We start from the raw sequence: 22214 nt of genomic DNA, 5'->3' as shown, positions 1-22214 counted from the left end.
TTTCTTTCTTGTTTGCTTTTGCCTTCACCATGTGAGGTGCCTATTCCTCCTCCACCTTCTACTACGACTGTAAGTTTCCTGAAGCCTCCCTAGAAGCTAAGCAGATGACAGCACAATGCTTCCCTTAAGCCTGCAGAACTGTGAGCCAATTAAACCTCTTTTTTAAATATAAATTATCCAGTCTCATATATAAGAACAACCTAATACAATTGACAACTTATATTTTCTGTTTCCTCCCAAAGCTTTAAACTTTGGAGTAGCCCAGAGATCAGTCTTTGAATATCCTCTTTCTTTGTTCATACACATTTTCTTGGTGATCTGATTCATCCCCAAGATTTTCAGATATCTAAACTGATGCCCACATACTCATCCTTCCAGCCTGAACTTCTACCCTGAACTGGTGCATAGAACAGTCTACTTAACATCCCTGTTTGGAAAGCATATACTCCTTTCAAATTTGACAGGCACAAGAACAAGCTTTTGTTTTCCCTTACTGCAAAGATGTTTTTCTCCAAATATTTTCCATCTGAGTAAAAGAGAATTCCATCCTTTTAGTTAATGAATCCAAATATTTTGGTATCTTTTTTGTGTGCCCTCTTTCTTTTACAGACCATATTAAATTGCCATCCATTAGCAAATCCAGTTGATTCTTTCTGTTTTAAAGAATAATCCATCCACTTCTTACATCTCCCATTACTACTGAACAGCCATTATTATATTTTACTTGGATTACATAATGTAACAACTCAATGAGTTCATTTTGCCTCCTGCCCAGAAAAGCCAATACATTAAGAACAACAGATATTGCAGCAAAGAAAGAGTTTAATTATCTCAGGGCCGGCCAAACAAAAGGATGACAGACATTTCTCAAATTTACTTCCCTGAAAGCTCAGAGGCTTGGGTTTTTAAAGATAATTTGATGGCCAGGGTTCTAAGAAATGAATACTGCTGATTGGTTGGGGATGAATTCATGGAAGTGTCCAAACTGTTTTCACACACTGAGTCAGTTTCTGGGTGGGAGCCATTTCCTTGGTGTAAGTCAGAGGTTCAGGTGGAGTCAGTCAGTTGTCAGAATGCAAGAGTCTGAAAAACATCTCAAATGTCAATCTTAGGTTTTGATAATACTTATGTTATATATTGGAGTAATTGGGGAACTTACAAATTTTGTGACCTCCAAAACAGTAAATGATTATAGAAAGAGAAGCTGGAGAACAATAGTTAGTTATCATTTAATGATGCCTATATCTTAGCAGAATTCAGATTTATCCCATAATCCTAATTTTGTGACCTTTAATTAATTTTATAAGGCAATTTCAGTCTCTAAGCAAGGAGGGGTTTAGCTTCCAGAAGGACTGTTATTATCTTTGTTTTAAAGTTAACAAAGGCGGTTATGTTGTGAGGCCAGAAGCAAGATGGAGTCAGTTAGGTTAGATTTCTCTCACTCCTATAATTTTCGCAAGAGCGGTTTCAACAATAATATCCTACCTAACTTTTCTGCATTTTAATCTCTTCTATTTTGTTAGCCATGGTCTTGAAAGGAAAGAAATAGCACACTCAAATTTATTAATTAGAAGAATTTAATAAAATGTTTATAAAGTTGTTGGGATGGTTGGGAAAAAGCAAAAAGAAAAAAGAAAAAATTGCAGTAGTTGGAGGCTAATAAAAATAGAGAGTGATTACCACACCCAGGCTTGGAGAATTTAGGGCAAGAAGTAGTTATCAGACCCAGGGGAGAGCTACATGGTAGGGGCTATGGCTATTGGAAGTGCTGGTGAAACATAATGAAAAACAAAATCTGTCAGTTCCGAAAAGTTCTTTACAAAGGTAAAAGGAAAAACAATTATTATTGAATAAGCATTAAACTAGAACGTGACTTGCATCATAGGCAATTTGCTAAGAGATTTCAAAGGCAGTAAAAAAAAAACTCAGTCTTTTATTCAATGTAATACATATATATTCACAAGATAATAACTTGTCCTCAAGTAAGAGGACTTGACAGCAACATTTGTCATAAACACTTCATCATAAATTCGCCTGGCTATTAGGGTGGCCATCAGTGTTAGTTAATTGACTATATACGAGGGAAAACTAAACCTCACATTTCTTAATGACAGGAGATAGTTTTGCAACTTACAGTGAGGTGCCTACTGAAGTTACCATTCCACTAAAATCTGAAGATAATAGCACTATCTTCTTTGACTACATTTCAAAGAGATGGTCCCCACATATTTAAGTTAGACATTTTTGAGGTAAAATCTAGCAAAACTCTTATCTAGGTCTTAAAAAGATATGCATACATTTCAAATAGATAGAGACAGAATATATAATTACATGTTTTCTAAGTAAATACTCTAAGGGAGGGGAGGGAAGTCTCTTTCCTTGTTTGCAAAAGGGAGTATGAAACCCCTTATTTTTAATTTGTATTTGACCTTACAAGCAAGACGGAGGAAACCCACAATGACTTGTCAGAAAAGCCAAAGAAATAGCTATCTTGACCTCACTCTTCTTATAGCTTCTAGATCTCCTCTCAGTGCCTCCCTATTAGTGTCTTAATCATGTCTTTCAGATTTTTGTGAAATCAGTGACTAAAACACATACTCACGTACAGGTATATCATTCAGTAGGTGACACAAGAAGTGAGTAGGAGGAACCAGAAAGAATGAAATAAGAATAGGAAAAGTTAATACAAACGTGCATTGCTGAATTTGGTCCTCTCCAGAGGCAACAGGGGCTTCATCCTTCTTGGGACTTCTCAGTAACACACAGAATGACTCTTAGATAGGTCAGCAAAAGATTAATGGGAAAAAGCACTTATCCATCACTCCCATTTCCCATTGTTTGAGGGTTAACACGGGGTATTAACTTCTTCCACACTTTCAACTGTGCTTGTAGCAATACCCTGTGGGCTTCTGCTGTCATCTCATGTAACAGTAAATGAACTATCAAGGCTTGGGCTTGAAGCAAGAGGCTACTAAAGGGAAGGAAGTCAAAACCTTTAGGTAAATGCTCAGTGAGTTAAAAACCTGTAGGTAAATGTTCAGCGGTAGCTGAAAAGGGGAATGTGAGGCTAAACTCAAGAGGTAGCTAATGTACCTCTGTTGGACATACCCAACTAAGAGCCAAAAGAAAGGAAGTCAGTTGATGCCATACATATGGGGCAAACTCCTGGGGCAGAGAGCAGGATGGAGACTAAATCTGGAGGTGCAAATAGAAGATATTGAATATACTTCCTCTACAGGCTATTTTTAAAACCATTGCCAGAATGATCTTTTTAAAACCTAAGTCAGAGCATATCGTTTCCCTGCTCAAAACCCTATTTTCTTACTTCTATTTATGTTTTCTCTACATCACAAATGAAATCAAATTTGTTAGGAAGCAAATAGATGTTCAGTTGGCAATATATGGAGAATAATTGTGGTATGCTAAAATGAAATGCCACATACATATTTGAGGAATGAATATTGCACTGAAAATCACATTTGAACATATAATTTAGTTGCTAACTGTCACTATGTAGTTTTATATATTTGAAAACATGAAAATATTAATCAGTTCTGGAATGTAAAATTAAGCAGATATTTAGCAGCAGAAAAAAAGGACAGGATATAGCTCTTAGGTTAAAATTACTGAAACTCGTGGTATCTTATTAAGAACATTTACCCTGACTGCGTGAATAATCTGCTTTTTAAAATTATTATTATTGACTTGTTTAAAGGCTATTTCTAACCATTTAACTTTGAATTTTTGTTTAATATAATGTCCCCACTAAAGATGACTAAATTATGTTCAACTACTTGTATGACTGCATACTACAGAAAATTATTTCTATAGTTATTTTTGCCACTATGACAGATAATGGCATTTCAAAAATATAAAGCTGGAACATGGTTTCTTTTCTCAGTAAGCTCTCAGCATAGCATAATTGTACATTCTGATAAATGCTATAAATAAAGGTAGAAACAGGTATAATGTCAATACATAGGGCAAATTCTGACTTATTCTTCTGGAGTAAAATGTTGCCTCCAGAAGAAGATTTTTGACATACACCTTCAAAGTGAAGCAGGATATGGCAGAGGAAAAGGTACCTAGCATGAAGATTTTAGAAGTCATGGTTTATTAAAAGGCTACTGGTAGTACAGCAAAATATTGGACTATCAGACAATTTTATGATGAAGATGAGAAAAAATGGACAGTAAGAGTCATACTACTTTAGCTTTATTTGTCCTCTTAAAGAAAGTTTACTCTTTATCCTATGATGTGATAGCCAGCTACTGAAGGCTTTCCTGCAAGGAGCTAATGATGTCAAGTTTACTCTTTAAAGAAAAAAAGTACTTTTACATGAAATGCAAGTCTGACTACAGGGGCAATTGGAGCTAGGAAGATCAATTAGAAGCCTATTGCAATTGCAAAAATGAGAGATATAAGTTCCTGAATTAAATTTCTGGCTATAGAAATGGAAAAAGTGAAGGACTTCATTAGCTACTTAACAGGTAGGTAGAATCTATCAAATTGGTAACCCAGGAAACCGAAACCAGGCCAACCAAGAGAGAAATCTAGGGAACTCTCACATTTCCAACTTCTGTAGCTGGAAGCATGACAGTCACACAAGAAATGTAGAAAAACTTTTGGGTTAGGTAGAAGATTCAAGAGATGCAAAGCTACCGTTTCAGTTCCTCATCCTTGTTAGAATAAACCTCCCACACTAAGTGCCAGGAAGCAACCACCATTGCTTATGGCCGTAGATTCTGTGGATCAGGAATTCAGAAAAAGCACCACAGAAATGGTTTGTAGCTGCTCTGTGATATCTGTGGCCTCATCTGAGAACACTCGAAGGACTGGAGATGACTCAGACAGCTGTTGTCTAGAACATCTGGAACAGAAGTTCTCAAAATTTGCACTCAAAACACTTTTACATGTTTAAAAATTATTGAAGATGCCCAAAGGGTCTTTGTTTATGTGGATTATAACCATCAATATTTACAGTATTAGAAATTAAAACAAAAAACTTTTAAAGTACTTGTTTTTAAATTTAATTAAAATAGAAATGATAAGCTCTCCAATTGGTGTTGTATGTAACTGTGTTAACAGAAATCTTTATTTTCCTGACCAACAAAACACTGTGAGAGGGGTGGCCTTGTTTTCCATTTGGGTAAAATGCTTTACTATCTGACATAATAGAAAACAGCCAGTTTCTCATGTGTACTTCTGCATCCAATGTTGCAGTGTGTTGTTTTAATTAAAGTATATGAAGAAAATGTGACCTCTCATAGATTTAAAGTTAGAAAAGAAAGGAATATTTTAATAGCTCTTCAGATATTTATGAACATTTTCCTTTTATATGATACCAAAGCTTGACAGAAGGCATTTTCTGAAAGTTCAGTTGCAGTATGAAATCTGAAACAGTCTTACTGATTTTTTTGGACTCTGCTACGTTAAAATCCATTAATCTATCTTACACTTGAATGAATCTTGAATGGGCCTTTTACCCATAAATAATTTTTGTAATGCCACGCACATGTCATTTGAGTATGTTGTTTCACTAAGCTATGCAGGTCTTCCAAATGCTGATATATTTCATTGTAAAGTATCAAAAAATACCATTTATTAAAATTATCACCTATTTCATCAGAAGTGCTTTGGGAAGCTGTCAAACTCATAGCAGATAAAACCTCAAAATTTATCATTGACAATCAATGCTGTCAATTATTTTCCTTAAAATAATACTTTTCTTTTTCAAGCAAATATCTTCCAAATACCTAATGCTGAATAACCATAGATTTTGGGTTCACTCTTTCATGTAAAAATGGTGTTCCATGAAAAAAGCACATATTCCAGCCCACAATTCAATTGCACAAGTGTTTTTCCTTGAGACAAGTTTCATACTTAGTATGCAGCTTTAATAGTTTGCTAAGACTATCATAAAAAAAATCACCAACTGTGTAGGTTCATCTACCTTCTTCCCAGTTCTGAAGGCTAGAAGTCAAAGATCAAGGTGCCAGAAGATTTGGTTTCCTCTGAGACTTCTGTCTTTGGCTTGTGGATAGTCACCTTTTCACTGTATGCTTAAGAGGTTTCTTCCATGCATGTGCACCTCTCTCTCTCTCTCTCTGTCCTAATGTCTTATAAGAATACCTACATTTTAGGCCGGGCACAGTGGCCTAAAATTACACGCCTGTAATTCCAACACTTTGGGAGATCAAGGCGAGTGGATCACTTGAGGTCAGGAGTTCAAGACCAGCCTGGCCAACATAGTGAAACCCCATCTCTACTAAAAATACAAAAATTAGCCAGGCGTGGTGGCACATGCCTGTAATCTCAACTACTTGGGAGACTGAGGCCGGAGAATTGCTTGAACTTGGGAGGCGGAGGCTGCAGTGAGCTGAGATCGCACCACTGCACTCCAGCCTGGGCTACAGAGTGAGACTCCTCTGTCTCAAAAATAAATAAATAAATAAAAATAAAGAATACCTATATATTGGATTAAAGCCCACCCTAAAGACCACATTTTTACTCAAGCACCTCTTCAAAGGCGTTATCTTCAACTACTGTCACTTTCTGAAATATGGAGGGTTAGGGCTTCAATATCTAAATCTTGGGGGAACACAATTCAGCCAAGAACAGCAGAAAAACAGTTTATGTATACCATTCATCATGCCACATAAAATGTTACAAAAATGAGTATTAAAGAGTTATTTCATAAAATTATTTTTTTCTGCACCATCAAGGATATGTATGAAGATATGACAATGACATTTTTTTCCTGCAAGTACATGGGAGTGAATAATTTTAAGATTAATATATCAGCATGATGCCTCTGTACTGATTCATGCTAAGGCACCAGTGGTTTTACCTATCACTAATTTCACATCACTTCAAATGTCAACACAGTGAAAATGGTATAGAGTGTGTTAGCATTAAGAAACAATTCTGATTTCACAGATCTTTTAGGAAAATTTCAGTGGCTCTTGAAGTTCCATGCACTAAACTTTGACAAACACTGATAATTACTTACATGACTGCAAATAGATAATTTGAAGGATGGACTTAGCTAGAATGATAGACAGGCATACCTAGACTTGACTTCTTCACACAGCTTGAGTTACCTTGCAGCATGGAGCTTCCGGATAGTTGGAGATCTTAAATTATATTGTTGTGAATGTTGCAGCAAAGCAGAGGCTGAGTGGCATTTTATGATTTAGTCTCTGCAGTGACATCCATCACTTTTATCATATTCTGTTGTTTAAGTAGTCACAAGTCCACCCATAATCCAGGGAAGGAGACACTGACCCCCACCTCTCAATGGCAAGATTACCTAAGAATTTACAAACGTATTTTAAAATTTCCACAGACTGATTTTTGGCCATAAGTTATTTATAGTCTTCTGCTATGCAAAACACACTCACTCCTCCAAAGACCTCTGTCAAAATTTGATCCCATTATAACATCAGGTTCATGATTCAGGGTCTTGTCATGTAAATCATGTCTAGGTGTAAACAAAGTGCCTTGAGTTTGGTTCATCAGTATAGTTTCTTTTTATTTAAAGACCTATAGTCTATGGTCTAAAGAGACCATTTATCTGCCCCAAAATCACCCAGCTTACAACAGTTTTCAGGGATAGGATAGCACAGCAGACACTTCTATTTACAAAGAACAAAAAGGGTACATTAGTTAAGTTTCTCCAGAAAAAAATAGAACTAAAAGGAAATATAAAAAATAGAAATGTTCTTTATTTTCTCTCTCTGGATCTCTCTGTCTCTTATTATAAGATATTGGCTTACATGATCATAGAGGCTGAGAGGTTTCAGGACCTGCTCTCTGAAGCTTGCAACCTGGAGGCCCAGGAAAGCTGAGAGCTGGATACCTGAGAGTACAGATTCTAGTCCCTGTCTGAAGACTTAAGAACCTGTAATGCGAAGGACAGGAGATCTAGCAGTGGGGCAGCATTAATTAACCTTTCTTTGCCTTTTTGTTCTATTCAGCCCCTCAACCCAGTGGAGGACGCCCACTGGCATTGGAGAGGGCCACCTGTTTTACCACCAATTCAAATGCTAATGTCTTCTGGAAAATCTCTCACAGACACACCCACAAATAATGTTTAACCAGATATCTGGACATGTGGCCCAATCAAGTTAACACTTAAATTTAACTCTCACAGAGGGGAAATGGGAGGCACATAGCAGACACTTGCTATTAGTAATTCTAAAATTTGATAGAGTACCTCTCACTGGTTCCTTGATTAGGGTCCTTTCCTACTCCCTTCTCTGCTGCTTTTAACTCTGCGCACTGAACTTTTAATTATGCCAAGGCATCTTTCCTATACCATAGGAAATGCCCCATTTTGTAGCTGAGTAGTTTTCTTGACCTCTTCTTTGTCCTAGAAATTTTGGGGGTTCAGAAGCCTCTTTTTATTTTGTCGTGATTCTAGTTTTTCATCTATTCACACGAAATTTTCAAGTTTCCTTTTGTAAATGCAGTCCTTGATCCTCTATTTATAGAGTGCTTAATATGTGAAGGCAAGATTAGCCACTGGGATGTAGAAATTAACAGAATAGGCATGGTTTCTGCCATTATGGAGAATAGAATCTAATTCGACAGCTTTTCATCATTAAGATTCACCACACAACAAAAGTAAAAGTCTCCAGAAAATATCTATCAGAAGAATAATCCTATTCTGCACGGTTAAGGGAGGCTTCTTTAAGGAAGTGACATTTAAGCAAATATCTAAAGGATGAATACAAATTCACTTTAATGTGTTCACTATTTCTGTATTAGTGCTGTATATGTTTTGGACATTTAATTAATACCTTCTGACAGCTAAAATATTGTTATTTTTTAATATAAATCTAAAACAATCCACAAAATATGTGTTCTTATTCTAATCTCTCAAGGCTAGCAAATATAGAGGGGAGAGATTTTCTTCGCTTTCTGTGGCAGAAGTAGTCATTATAATTTATCCTTACACAACTAAATCTATATGCAGCAATATTGTCATGGCAGTAGTGGTAAGCACACATATACTCACATGAGTGATTATTCTTCATCATTTGATCTCTTCCATAAAAAGAATAAAAGTTACTGTTGAAATAAATAAGAATAAGGAATAGAGCTTATGGTTATGGGCCTAGGGCCTATGATTAAATATTTAACAAGGTTCCATTGGAAGCTTGCATTTTCAGGGATTTATTGTTCTGATATAAAATTTGCTGGGATTAAACTAGGCAGACAGCAACTTTTTATTTTTTTTTAATCTAGGTAAAATTGGTTTGCCTGTTTTATGTTATGGAAGTTTAAAGGAAAAAAAACATGATATTTCTAGTCTTCAATTATATCTGAGCCCTTTTACTCAGTGTGGGTCTAAATTTAAAAAGTAGTAATGATAATAAAATAAAAAGATGGGTTTATAGACATGTATTTCATGACAGAAAATGAGAGTATGAAATAGGTTCCTCATAATTGAATGGGTTTTAACTAATTGTAATTTCTTTTCTTTCACAAAGAATTCTGTGGCAAATGAAAACTGGGACTGGCTGTATGGTATCAAGTATTTAGTACCATTTCTACCCTATAGCAGTTGATTTCATCTTCACAAGTGGGTTGATAGATTATTCTGTTTAGGACATTTGCAACTCCTGGCTTTTAATTTGGCCTGGTATTAGAATAGACATTTGTAACAGTATTATTTTGTGTGTGCATGTGTCCAGAAATTTAATGGTTTTTTTATGCAATGTCCTTTTTAAAAATAACTAATAGCACTGGGCCAAGAAAGCAATTTTCACTCTTGGTTTCTAATAAAAAGTATAAATTCATCAGTACAATTAAAGGACATTTTTTGACATTGTTATTTTATATAAAACAAGGGAGCAAATATGGAAAAATAACAAACAATATGATTAGAGTATATGTAGACTTGTCACCAATTCTTGGTTACCATATTCCCACTGTGATATTTGGAAGTGTAATTTAATATAGAATAATAATTCATTACATAGTAACAAATATATAAAGATTATTATGCTGAAAATTTTTATCAGAAAAAGAATTAGAGATCTGAAGTAGTTTAAATAAAGGTGGATCATTTGAGGGCTAAGGAAGAATAGGAAAATGAATGAAAAAACTCAAGCTTATTCTGAAAGTTTTGAGTTCATATGTCCATTAACATACTAGAGAAAGATAAGATATGGATTTTTGTTGATTTTTTTTTCTAATTTTTAAATTTTTTTAGAGACAAGGTCTCATTCTGTTGCCCAGACTAGAGGGTACAGTGGTACGATCATAGCTCAATGCAGCCTCCAAATTCTGGTCTCAAGAGATCCTCCCACCTTAGCCTCTTGAGTAGCTGGAACTATAGGTGTGTGCCACCATATCCAGCTAATTTTTTTTTTTTTTGGTAGAGGTTGGATCTTGCTATGTTGCCCAGGCTGTTCTCAAACTTCTGGATTCAAGCAATCCTTCTACTTCAGCCGCCAGTGCAAGTCACTGCACCTGGCCCAAAAATAAGGTATATTTGAAAAATCAAAAGCAGACACACTGATGGGAAGTGTGATGGTGGATGGAATTAGAGATTGCCATAAAGAATCCAGTGTAGCCAACGTGGAGTAGGAAAACTGAGTTTGAAACTTGAGAGAGGTCAGGGCAGCAGAGATAGAGTGAGAAGCCAGCTACAAAGAGGTGACATTAGATAAATTGGCTCAGGAACAGAGGGATTAAGGAGAGAATAGGGTAGTCCCATTAATTGTCCATTGTGGAATATGAATATTTAAGGGGAAGACTGAGGAAGAGGAGTTGGAAAAGTTAGATAATAAGTTCATTGAGAAAGAAAGAAAACAGAAAAGAAATAACTTGCTCAAGTGCATGTGTATAGTAAGTTTCTGAGGTAGGTTGGCATAGATGTGTGGAGGATCTTCTGTGGGGTACAGACTCTGCTAGACAGTGCTAAATACACAGGCTTGAAAAGATTGAGTCTTTATTTAAACAAGCTTGCAATGGCAAATAGTTATAAATGAGATTTTTTTAGATATTATAGAAATCATTTGGTGAAGCTAACATCAGAAAAGATATTGAATCAATATTAGAATGGAAAATGAGAATTTTCTGTCTTTATAAAAGTACATGGTTTGTAAACCTATTTTTCTGAAGCAGTTGTGAATTTCATATACAATTTCCTGATATTTTTTTCCATTTGACTTTGGGGGAGATAATTGAATGCAAAGATCAGCTGAACTCTGGAGGCAATTAACATCTGATTTAAATTTAGTCTTCCATGGAGCTTGGGTGATTAGACTACCACTTAGCAGGAATGTATCTGTAGGATAGCCAGGGGGCACGCACACCTGTTATCACTACAGCTGGTTGGCAAATGTCACTGCTACTTCATATAAATAAAGCAAATGAAATGGATAAACAGCATTTCACAGACATATTATGAAGTCATTGTAGGGTGTTTTGATGATTTGTGCATTTCTTCATAAATTAACACTGTACATTTGTTAAAATGATATAGTAACACTTAAAGAAAACATATGCTCAACAAGTAATTTAGTCATTATAGAATGTAACATTCATCTACAAGTTAAAGTGTTTTTTTTCTTATTATGGATATAAAACCTGTATCTTACTAAAAGAATAAGTGAATAGGCTGGCAAAATGAAAAGGATAAACAAATATTTAGATGTTATCTATAAAATGAGGCTAGATAATATGGAGGCAATGTGTCAAATCATGTATTTTCAACTCTTTTAATGTTCTGGCTAAATTATGATAAGCTATATAGTAGGCGTAATAAAAATTTCCTGAGAGGGCCAAGGGAAATATGTTTAAAACCATCATTTTTATAGAATGTAGACGAAAGTGATTGATACTATGTTATTGATAAGATTATCAAATACACGTAAAAGAATATACATCTAATGATTGTTGTTAGGTACTACTTTGTGTGTTCTGTGCTATCTCATAAGAGTTTATTTTGAGATATTAAATTACAGTTAATTTATAAACTAGAAATAAAACAAGCACCTGAGGTCGGGAGTTCGAGACCAGCCTGGCCAACATAGAGAAACCCCGTCTCTACTAAAAATACAAAATTAGCTGGGTGTGTTGGCACATGCCTGTAATCCCAGCTACTCATGAGGCTGAGGCAGGAGAATCGCTTGAACACAGGAGGCAGAGGTTGCAGTAAGCTGAGATCGCCCCATTGCGCTCCAGCCTGGGCAACAAGAGCAAAACTCCATCTCAAAAAAACTAAAAAGAAAAAGAAAAAAAAAGAAAATGCTGATATTTGAATGACTCTATTTGTTAGGTTAGTTAGGCTCTGAGAAAGAGTGGACCTTCTGAGCCTCCCGAAGCCCCACTCATCTACCCTGATGGGTCACATCTGAGCAGCACTGTAATCTCTTCTAGAAAGTTCTGATAGACAATTTTAAGGGAGTAATGAGTGGAATGACTTAGAGGATTAACTGAATATAACACCATTTTTCTTATCATTATTACCCCTTTGTCAGTAGAATGATAACCCAACTTTCCATCTCATTGTTGAACCTCCCTAATCCCCCAGTCTGGCTCCTTCCTATCCATGCAAACTTCTCTTTTGTTGCCCTGTTGATAGATACTGTCTGTTCCAGCTACACACGTTTCTTCAGTTTGTACTGTCACACAGTCTTGACTCCAATATTTTGCCCTTCCTAAAACACTTTGCCCTTGCCCTTTGACCTATCCAAGTGCCAACCATAACTGAACACTCAGTCTCACCTCCTTCATTAGACTTTCTTTTACTGCTCCATTCTTCATTGATCTCTCTACTTCAAATGTTTATTGGCTATAACTACCTGTAGAATTTGTTTAGCAATTCATTAAGTTTTCACACAAGACAGATTTTACAATTACTCCAAGGTTTAGATCATGTCTACATAAATAGATTGTTTTCTTCTAGAAGGCTTCAGTGTTTTATACCTTTCTTCTCAGCACAGTAGTATTTTGATGAATACTTGTTAAATTAAAAACAAGGGTGGAGTCAAGATGGCTGAATAGGAAGAGCTCCAGTCTACAGCTCCCAGCATGAGCGACGCAGAAGATGGGTGATTTCTGCATTTCCAACTGAGATACCGGGTTCATCTCACTAGGGAGTGCTGGACAGTGGGTGCAGGTCAGTGGGTGCAGTGCACCGTGCATAAGCCAAAGCAGGGCGAGGCATCACCTCACCCGGGAAGCGCAAGGGGTCAGGGAATTCCCTTTTCTAGTCAAAGAAAGGGGTGACAGATGGCACCTGGAAGATCAGGTCACTCCTACCCTAATACTGAGCTCTTCCAATGGGCTTAACAAACGGCACACCAGGAGATTATATCCCACACATGGCTTGGAGGGTCCTACGCCCACGGAGCCTCGCTCATTGCTAGCACAGCAGTCTGAGATCAAACTGCAAGGTGGCAGCAAGGCTGGGGGAGGGGTGCCCGCCATTGCTTAGGCCTGAGTACGTAAACAAAGCGGCCAGGAAGCTCGAACTGGGTGGAGCCCACCACAGCTCAAGGAGGCCTGCCTGCCTCTGTAGGCTCCACCTCTAGGGGCAGGGCACAGACAAACAAAAGACAGCAATAACCTCTGCAGTCTTAAATGTCCCTGTCTGACAGCTTTGAAGAGAGTAGTGGTTCTCCCAGCACGCAGCTTGAGATCTGAGAATGGGCAGACTGCCTCCACAAGTGGGTCCCTGACCCCTGAGTAGCCTAACTGGGAGGCACCACCCAGTAGGGGCGGACTGACACCTCACATGGCCAGGGACTCCTGTGAGACAAAACTTCCAGAGGAACCATCAGGCAGCAGCATTTGTGGTTCACCAATATCCGCTGTTCTGCAGCCACTGCTCCTGATACCCAGGCAAACAGGGTCTAGAGTGGAACTCCAGTAAACTCCAACAGACCTGCAGCTGAGGGTCCTGACTGTTAGAAGGAAAACTAACAAACAGAGAGGACATCCACGCCAAAAACCCATCTGTGCGTCACCATCATCAAAGACCAGAAGTAGATAAAACCACAAAGATGGGGAAAAAACAGAGCAGAAAAAATGGAAACTCTAAAAATCAGAGTGGCTCTCCTCCTCCAAAGGAACGCAGCTCCTCACCAGCAACGGAACAAAGCTGGACGGAGAATGACTTTGATGAGTTGAGAGAAGAAGGCTTCAGAACATCAAACTACTCCGAGCTAAAGGAGGAAGTTCAAACCAATGGCAAAGAAGTTAAAAACTTTGAAAAAAATTAGACAAATGGATAACTGGAATAATCAATGCAGAGAAGTCCTTAAGGGACCTGATGGAGCTGAAAACCAAGGCACGAGAACTACGTGACGAATGCACAAGCCTCAGTAACCGATGTGATCAACTGGAAGAAAGGGCGTCAGTGATGGAAGACAAAATGAATGAGATGAAGCGTGAAGAGAAGTTTAGAGAAAAAGAATAAAAAGAAATGAACAAAGCCTCCAAGAAATATGGGACTATGTGAAAAGACCAAATGTACGTCTAATTGGTGTACTTCAAAGTGACGAGGAGAATGGAACCAAGTTGGAAAACACTCTGCAGGATATTATCCAGGAGAACTTTCCCAATCTAGCAAGGCAGGCCAACATTCAAATTCAGGAAATACAGAGAACGCCACAAAGATACTCCTCGAGAAGAGCAACTCCAAGGCACATAATTGTCAGATTCACCAAAGGTGAAATGCAGGAAAAAATGTTAAGGGCAGCCAGAGAGAAAGGTCGGGTTACCCACAAAGGGAAGCCCATAAGACTAACAGCGGATCTCTCAGCAGAAACTCTACAAGCCAGAAGAGAGTAGGGACCAATATTCAACATTCTTAAAGAAAAGAATTTTCAACCCAGAATTTCATATCCAGCCAAACTAAGCTTCATAAGTGAAGGAGAAATAAAATCCTTTACAGACAAGCAAATGCTGAGAGATTTTGTCACCAGCAGGCCTGCCCTAAAAGAGCTCCTGAAGGAAGCACTAAACATGGAAAGGAACAAGCAGTACCAACCACTGCAAAAACATGCCAAATTGTAAAGACCATCAAGGCTAGGAAGAAACTGCATCAACTAACGAGCAGAATAACCAGCTAACATCATAATGACAGGATCAAATTCACACATAACAATACTAACCTTAAATGTAAATGGGTTAAATGCTCCAATTAAAAGGCACAGACTGGTAAATTGGATAAGGAGTGAAGACCCATCAGTGTGCTGTATTCAGGAAGCCCATCTCACATGCAGAGACACACATAGGCTCAAAATAAAGTGATGGAGGGAGATCTACCAAGCAAATGGAAAACGAAAAAAAGGCAGGGGTTGCAATCCTAGTCTCTGATAAAACAGACTTTAAACCAACAAAGATCAAAAGAGACAAAGAAGGCCATTACATAATGGTAAAGGGATCAATTCAACAAGAAGAACTAACTGTCCTAAATATATATGCACCCAATACAGGAGCACCCAGATTCCTAAAGCAAGTCCTTAGTGACCTACAAAGAGACTTAGACTCCCACACAGTAATAATGGGAGACTTTAACACACCACTGTCAACATTAGACAGATCAACGAGACAGAAAATTAACAAGAATATCCAGGAATTGAACTCAGCTCTGAACCAAGTAGACCTAATAGACATCTACAGAACTCTCCACCCCAAATCAACAGAATATACATTCTTTGCAGCACCACACCACACCTATTCCAAAATTGACCACATAGTTGGAAGTAGAACACTCTTCAGCAAATGTAAAAGAACAGAAATTATAACAAACTGTCTCTCAGACCACAGTGCAATCAAACATGAACTCAGGATTAAGAAACTCACTCAAAACCGCTCAACTACATGGAAACTGAACAACCTGCTCCTGAATGACTACTGGGTACATAACGAAATGAAGGCAGAAATAAAGATGTTATTTGAAACCAATGAGAACAAAGACACAACATACCAGAATCTCTGGGACACATTCGAAACAGTGTGTAGAGTGAAATTTATATCACTAAATGCCGACAAGAGAAAACAGGAAAGATCTAAAATTGACACCCTAACATTACAATTAAAAGAACTAGAGAAGCAAGAGCAAACACATTCAAAAGCTAGCAGAAGGCAAGAAATAACTAAGATCAGAACAGAACTGAAGGAAATAGAGACACAAAAAAACCTTTCAAAAAATCAATGAATCCAGGAGCTGGTTTTTTGAAAAGATCAACAAAATTGATAGACTGCTAGCAAGACTAATAAAGAATAAAAGAGAGAAGAATCAAATAGACGCAATAAAAATGACAAAGGGGATCTCACCACCGATCCCACAGAAATACAAACTACCATCAGAGAATACTATAAACACCTCTACGCAAATAAACTAGAAAATCTAGAAGAAATGGATGAATTCCTCGACACATACACCCTCCCAAGACTAAACCAGGAAGAAGTTGAATCTCTGAATAGACCAATAACAGGCTCTGAAATTGAGGCAATAATTAATAGCTTACCAACCAAAAAAAGTCCAGGACCAGATGGATTCACAGCCGAATTCTACCAGAGGTACAAGGAGGAACTGGTACCATTCTTTCTGAAACTATTCCAATCAATAGAAAAAGAGGGAATCCTCCCTAACTCATTTTATGAGGCCAGCATCATCCTGATACCAAAGCCTGGCAGAGCCACAACCAAAAAAGAGAATTTTAGACCAATATCCTTGATGAACATTGATGTAAAAATCCTCAGTAAAATACTGGCAAACTGAATCCAGCAACACATCGAAAAGCTTATCCACCATGATCAAGTGGGCTTCATCCCTGGGATGCAAGGCGGATTCAACACATGAAAATCAATAAACATAATCCAGCATATAAACAGAACCAAAGACAAAAACCACATGATTATCTCAACAGATTCAGAAAAGGCCTTTGAGAAAATTCAACAACGCTTCATGCTAAAAACTCTCAATAAATTAGGTATTGATGGGACATATCTCAAATTAATAAGAGCTATCTATGACAAACCCACAGGCAATATCATACTGAATGGACAAAAACTGGAAGCATTCCCTTTGAAAACTGGCACAACACAGGGATGCCCTCTCTCACCACTCCTATTCAACATAGTGTTGGAAGTTCTGGCCAGGGCAATCAGGCAGGAGAAGGAAATAAAGGGCATTCAATTAGGAAAAGAGGAAGTCAAATTGTCCCTGTTTGCAGATGACATGATTGTATATCTAGAAAACCCCATCATCTCAGCGAAAAATCTCCTCAAGCTGATAAGCAACTTCAGCAAATTCTCAGGATACAAAATCAATGTACAAAAATCACAAGCATTCTTATACACTAATAACAGACAAACAGAGAGCCAAATCATGAGTGAACTCCCCTTCACAATTGCTTCAAAGAGAATAAAATACCTAGGAATCCAACTTACAAGGGACGTGAAGGACCTCTTCAAGGAGAACTACAAACCACTGCTCAATGAAATAAAAGAGGATACAAACAAATGGAAGAACATTCCACGCTCATGGGTAGGAAGAATCAATATGGTGAAAATGGCCATACTGCCCAAGGTAATTTATAGATTCAATGCTATCCCCATCGAGCTACCAATGACTTTCTTCACAGAATTGGAAAAAACTACTTTAAAGTTCATATGGAACCAAAAAAGAGCCCGCATTGCCAAGTCAATCCTAAACCAAAAGAACACAGCTGGAGGCATCACGCTACCTGACTTCAAACTATACTACAAGGCTACAGTAACCATAACAGCATGGTACTTGTACCAAAACAGAGATATAGACCAATGGAACAGAACAGAGCCCTCAGAAGTAATGCCGCATATCTGCAACTATCTGATCTTTGACAAACCTGAGAAAAGCAATGGGGAAAGGATTCCCTATTTAATAAATGGTGCTGGGAAAACTGGCTAGCCATATGTAGAAAGCTGAAACTGGATCCCTTCCTTACACCTTATACAAAAATTAATTCAAGATGGATTAAAGACTTACATATTAGACCTAAAACCATAAAAACCCTAGAAGAAAACACAGGCAATACCATTCAGAACATGGACATGGGCAAGGACTTCATGTCTAAAACACCAAAAGTAATGGCAACAAAAGCCAAAATTGACAAATGGGATCTAATTAAACTAAAGAGCTTCTGCACAGCAAAGGAAACCACCATCAGAATGAACAGGCAACCTACAGAATGGGAGAAAATTATTGCAACCTACTCATCTGACAAAGGGCTAATATCCAGAATCTACAATGAACTCAAACAAATTTACAAGCAAAAAACAACCCCATCAAAAAGTGGGCAAAGGATTTGAACAGACACTTCTCAAAAGAAGACATTTATGCAGCCAAAAAATACGTGAAAAAGTGCTCATCATCACTGGCCATCAGAGAAATACAAATCAAAACCACTATGAGATATCATCTCACACCAGTTAGAATGACGATCTTTAAAAAGTCAGGAAACAACAGGTGCTGGAGAGGATGTGGAGAAATAGGAACACTTTTACACTGTTGGTAGGACTGTAAACTAGTTCAACCATTGTGGAAGTCAGTGTGGCAATTCCTCAGGGATCTAGAACTAGACATACTATTAGACCCAGCCATCCCATTACTGGGTATATACCCAAAGGAATATAAATCATGCTGCTATAAAGACAGATGCACACATATGTTTATTGCAGCACTTCATAATAGCAAAGACTGGGAACCAACCCGAATGTCCAACAATGATAGACTGGATTAAGAAAATGTGGCACATATGCACCATGGAATACTATGCAGGCATAAAAAATGATGAGTTCATGTCCTTTGTAGGGACATGGATGAAGCTGGAAACCATCATTCTCAGCAAACTGTCGCAAGGACAAAAACCCAAACACCGCATGTTCTCACTCATAGGTGGGAATTGAACAATGAGAACACATGGACACAGGAAGGGGAACATCACACACCAGGGACTGTTGTGGGGTGGGGGAGGTGGGAGGGATAGCATTAGGAGATATACCTAATGCTAAATAGCGAGTTAATGGGGGCAGCACACCAACATGGCACATGTATACATATGTAACTAACCTGCACGTTGTGCCCATGTACCCTAAAACTTTAAGTATAATAATAATAAAAAAAGCTAAAAAAAAAAAAAATTAAAATTAAAAGCAAATAAGAAAAGTAAGTGATATTGTAACAGGCTTATTTCAAGAAAATTTAGCAATATATACTATAATAATAATTATTATTAATAATAACAATATTACTACAACCAATAATCCTAAAAACACAAATAGGTCTTTCTGGCCAGCATAGGGCTAGTTTAATACACAAGCTATGACCAAACAACACAATTCATATGCAGTTCATTTAGGTACCCTGATTAATAAAAACAATGTAGGCAGCCAAATCTAGTGTAACTAAATATAACTACGAAAAAGTAATACGGTCAGTCTAGTAATATTCTGCAGAGATATAGCCAAAAATTCCTATTTACCATTGATTGCTTTTCTCCATTTATCCATACATGAGGCTATTATGTTCTTCCTATTAATGTAAAATTTGTTATTTCCTTTTTGTCAAAGATGTCAAAAGCCTGCCTATAAATAAAAGAATGGCATCTTTGGTTGCTGTCCTCTTGAAAATGATCAAAAGAGTAAGGTATAAAGAAATAGCCCAGTTTTCCTATTTCCTCACCATTTTCAATGACTAAATAAAGCTAAGTTTTGCTTACAGATAACCTGTGATATGCATTTGGGATTGCAAATGACTGTACATCTAACATCTTACTATCAATATTCCATCCATATTAAACCCACTGTGATTTGATCTATCTGTTATACTTCTTTAAAAATTAATTTCAAATTATATGTTATCTACCCACACTGTAGCTTTTAAAGGAAATCATTTTTTAATTATGCTAAGATTAATGATTGTAATATTTCCTGGTTAAGAATTTCATTTACTCAGAATGGAAATTAAATTAAATTATATGTTAAAATGAACAGCTTGTGTTTTATAGAGTAAAAGAGTCTGAGTTTGGTAACATTACTTTCTGGGATATATTGAAAGGACTTATAATTAATATTGAATGTTAAAATGTATTCTTATTATATTAATATTACTCTTATTACTGTTACTATCAATTTATAAGAACCTCCCTTACTAATTTACAAGCCTTCTGACCTTTCAAAATTGTAAGTTTCCATGACAATATTAAATGTGCTGTTAAGCATTTTTGAATTTTACTGTATCCAACTGAAATCGAAATACTATAAAAGATATATTCCCCTGATTATCCTTGCTCAAACTGAGCCCACATTTTAATATGCTAAGATCAAAGTCTATATAAATGGTCACCTGAAGACAAGTTAACAATTTCCAGTGGTATAAAACAAAGGTACGTTATAACCCATTTCTCTTAAACTTGTATGTTAATGACTCACAACTGCTCCTGGAAGATTTGGGTTCCTGTTCTTTTACTCTGAGGAAAGAATATTTGGTGTTTTTCTTCATACCAATGGTATGATTTTGTTGTCACTTACTATACATAGCTTCAACGTGTCTCACTACAAAATATTGTTAGAAAAATGGTTCAAGAGAACTATTCTAATACTAAAATGATTATTTTGTGCATATAATGACAATATCTAACCAGTCTATTTCCAACTACTTTTTACTGAGATCATTTGTAATTAATCTACATGAAAGTATGATACCAGAATCCAAACTAATAAACAGTAAATATTAGTGCAGTGCTTTACCAAGATTTTTAAATGGTGATTTAGTAATTAGTAACACTTTCTTTAATATTTTTGTAGACAAGATCATTGAGTTTGGTCTACAGGTAGATATTATGGTCATTGTATCTCTTGTGTTAGAATAGACTCGAACAATTTCTGAAAAATAATTATGCTTGAGGGCTAGTGTAGAGGTAGCATGATTATCTCATCAGGTATCAGCTTACATTATGTTTATATAAGAATGTCACTGTTTTCTTCACTCGCAGTATGTTTTTGTTCCCAGATGACAGCAGAGTTTACCTGCATTCCAGGCTTTAGCACAAAATAGAACCTCAGACACTGAGTGGTTCAAGTGATTACCAGTGAGGATGTCCATGTATTTTACTAGATATATTATGTTTGTTTAACTATTTAATCAGTTGTTTTAGTTTTCATAAACCATCAAGAAGACTTGTGGAGGATTTATTTTACTGAATTTTATGACTGTGCTACTTATTGCCCTGCCTTGAACAGCATGCTATTGTGTTTAAGACAGGAATGGCTTTTTTTTTAGGAAGACATAGGGAATATGTTTTTTAAGTCCCAGCACTAGAAAAATGTGACTTTATCAGTATAGTTTTTAAAATACGAAAAATAGTGAAGGCTTGTAACTGAATTTGTTCATCTTTGCTTTGACTTTTAGGAAACTCAGAAAATTGTTTATCGATTTACAGCAACTTAAGGGATACATTACTATGCATTCTTCTAATAGTTCCTGACTTATTTTTATTTTCACACCCTCAGTTTTACCTTGACATGACTTTCATATCTATTTCCTTTCTCCAAATTCCTTGTAAATGAGGCATTACCCAATAGAATAATTACTTGAAATACTTCGCCTTTAAAAAACTCCAAAGTGGATCAAAACTTATCTTAAAAAGGAAAGAAAAATAGATGCCAGTTAAGAGGAAGAGGGAAGGAGCAAAGACATCTGTGGAGTTCGAACCAAGTTGGGCATTGCTCAAACATTTCATAAAGTTTCATTTAATCATTATAACAGCTAGGTAAGCTATTTTCATAATAGCCATTATTACTGAAAATTTATTTTTCTACATACTCATTTAAATGATTTGCGTGTGTTAAAAAATTTAACACAACAGTCTTGTAAGATAGGTACTAGGATTATTCATGAGGGGCAAATAGATTTAATATCTTGACCCAGGCCATACAAGTAATGTGCAGAGAAACCAGGATCCAAATCCAGATGTTCCTGCTCCAGAGGCTGTATCTTGGCATGCCATGCTTTTCCTTATTATTCCCATTTGACCAGTGAAGAAACTTTGGAACTCTAAATGTGTAAGTAATTTGATGTAGACAGTGGGTACTGGAGCCTAGATTCAGACGCAGTCTGTTGGCACTAGAATGTGTGTGTCCTCTGTATCACTCTGTCTTCCAAAACACATTTGATGTTCCAGAAATTGCTCTATGCCAAT

At 36.7% G+C, this 22214-nt stretch overlaps 1 long non-coding RNA gene across 1 annotated transcript in view; it reads right to left on the bottom strand.

Moving 5' to 3' along the window:
• Positions 1–930: 930 nt before the first annotated feature.
• Positions 931–22214, bottom strand: part of LOC134758875 (uncharacterized) — a 32267-nt gene continuing 10983 nt past the window's right edge. Inside the window, exon 3 of the long non-coding RNA XR_010134546.1 lies at positions 931–1083. This is a non-coding gene — a long non-coding RNA (uncharacterized lncRNA). The remainder of the gene's footprint in view (positions 1084–22214) is intronic.

This window comes from Gorilla gorilla, chromosome 6 (assembly GCF_029281585.2).
Source record: "Gorilla gorilla gorilla isolate KB3781 chromosome 6, NHGRI_mGorGor1-v2.1_pri, whole genome shotgun sequence".
Classification (NCBI taxonomy): Eukaryota; Metazoa; Chordata; class Mammalia; order Primates; family Hominidae; genus Gorilla; species Gorilla gorilla.
Note: the sequence above shows the minus strand (reverse complement) of the source record. Positions and strands in the feature narration are given on the sequence as shown.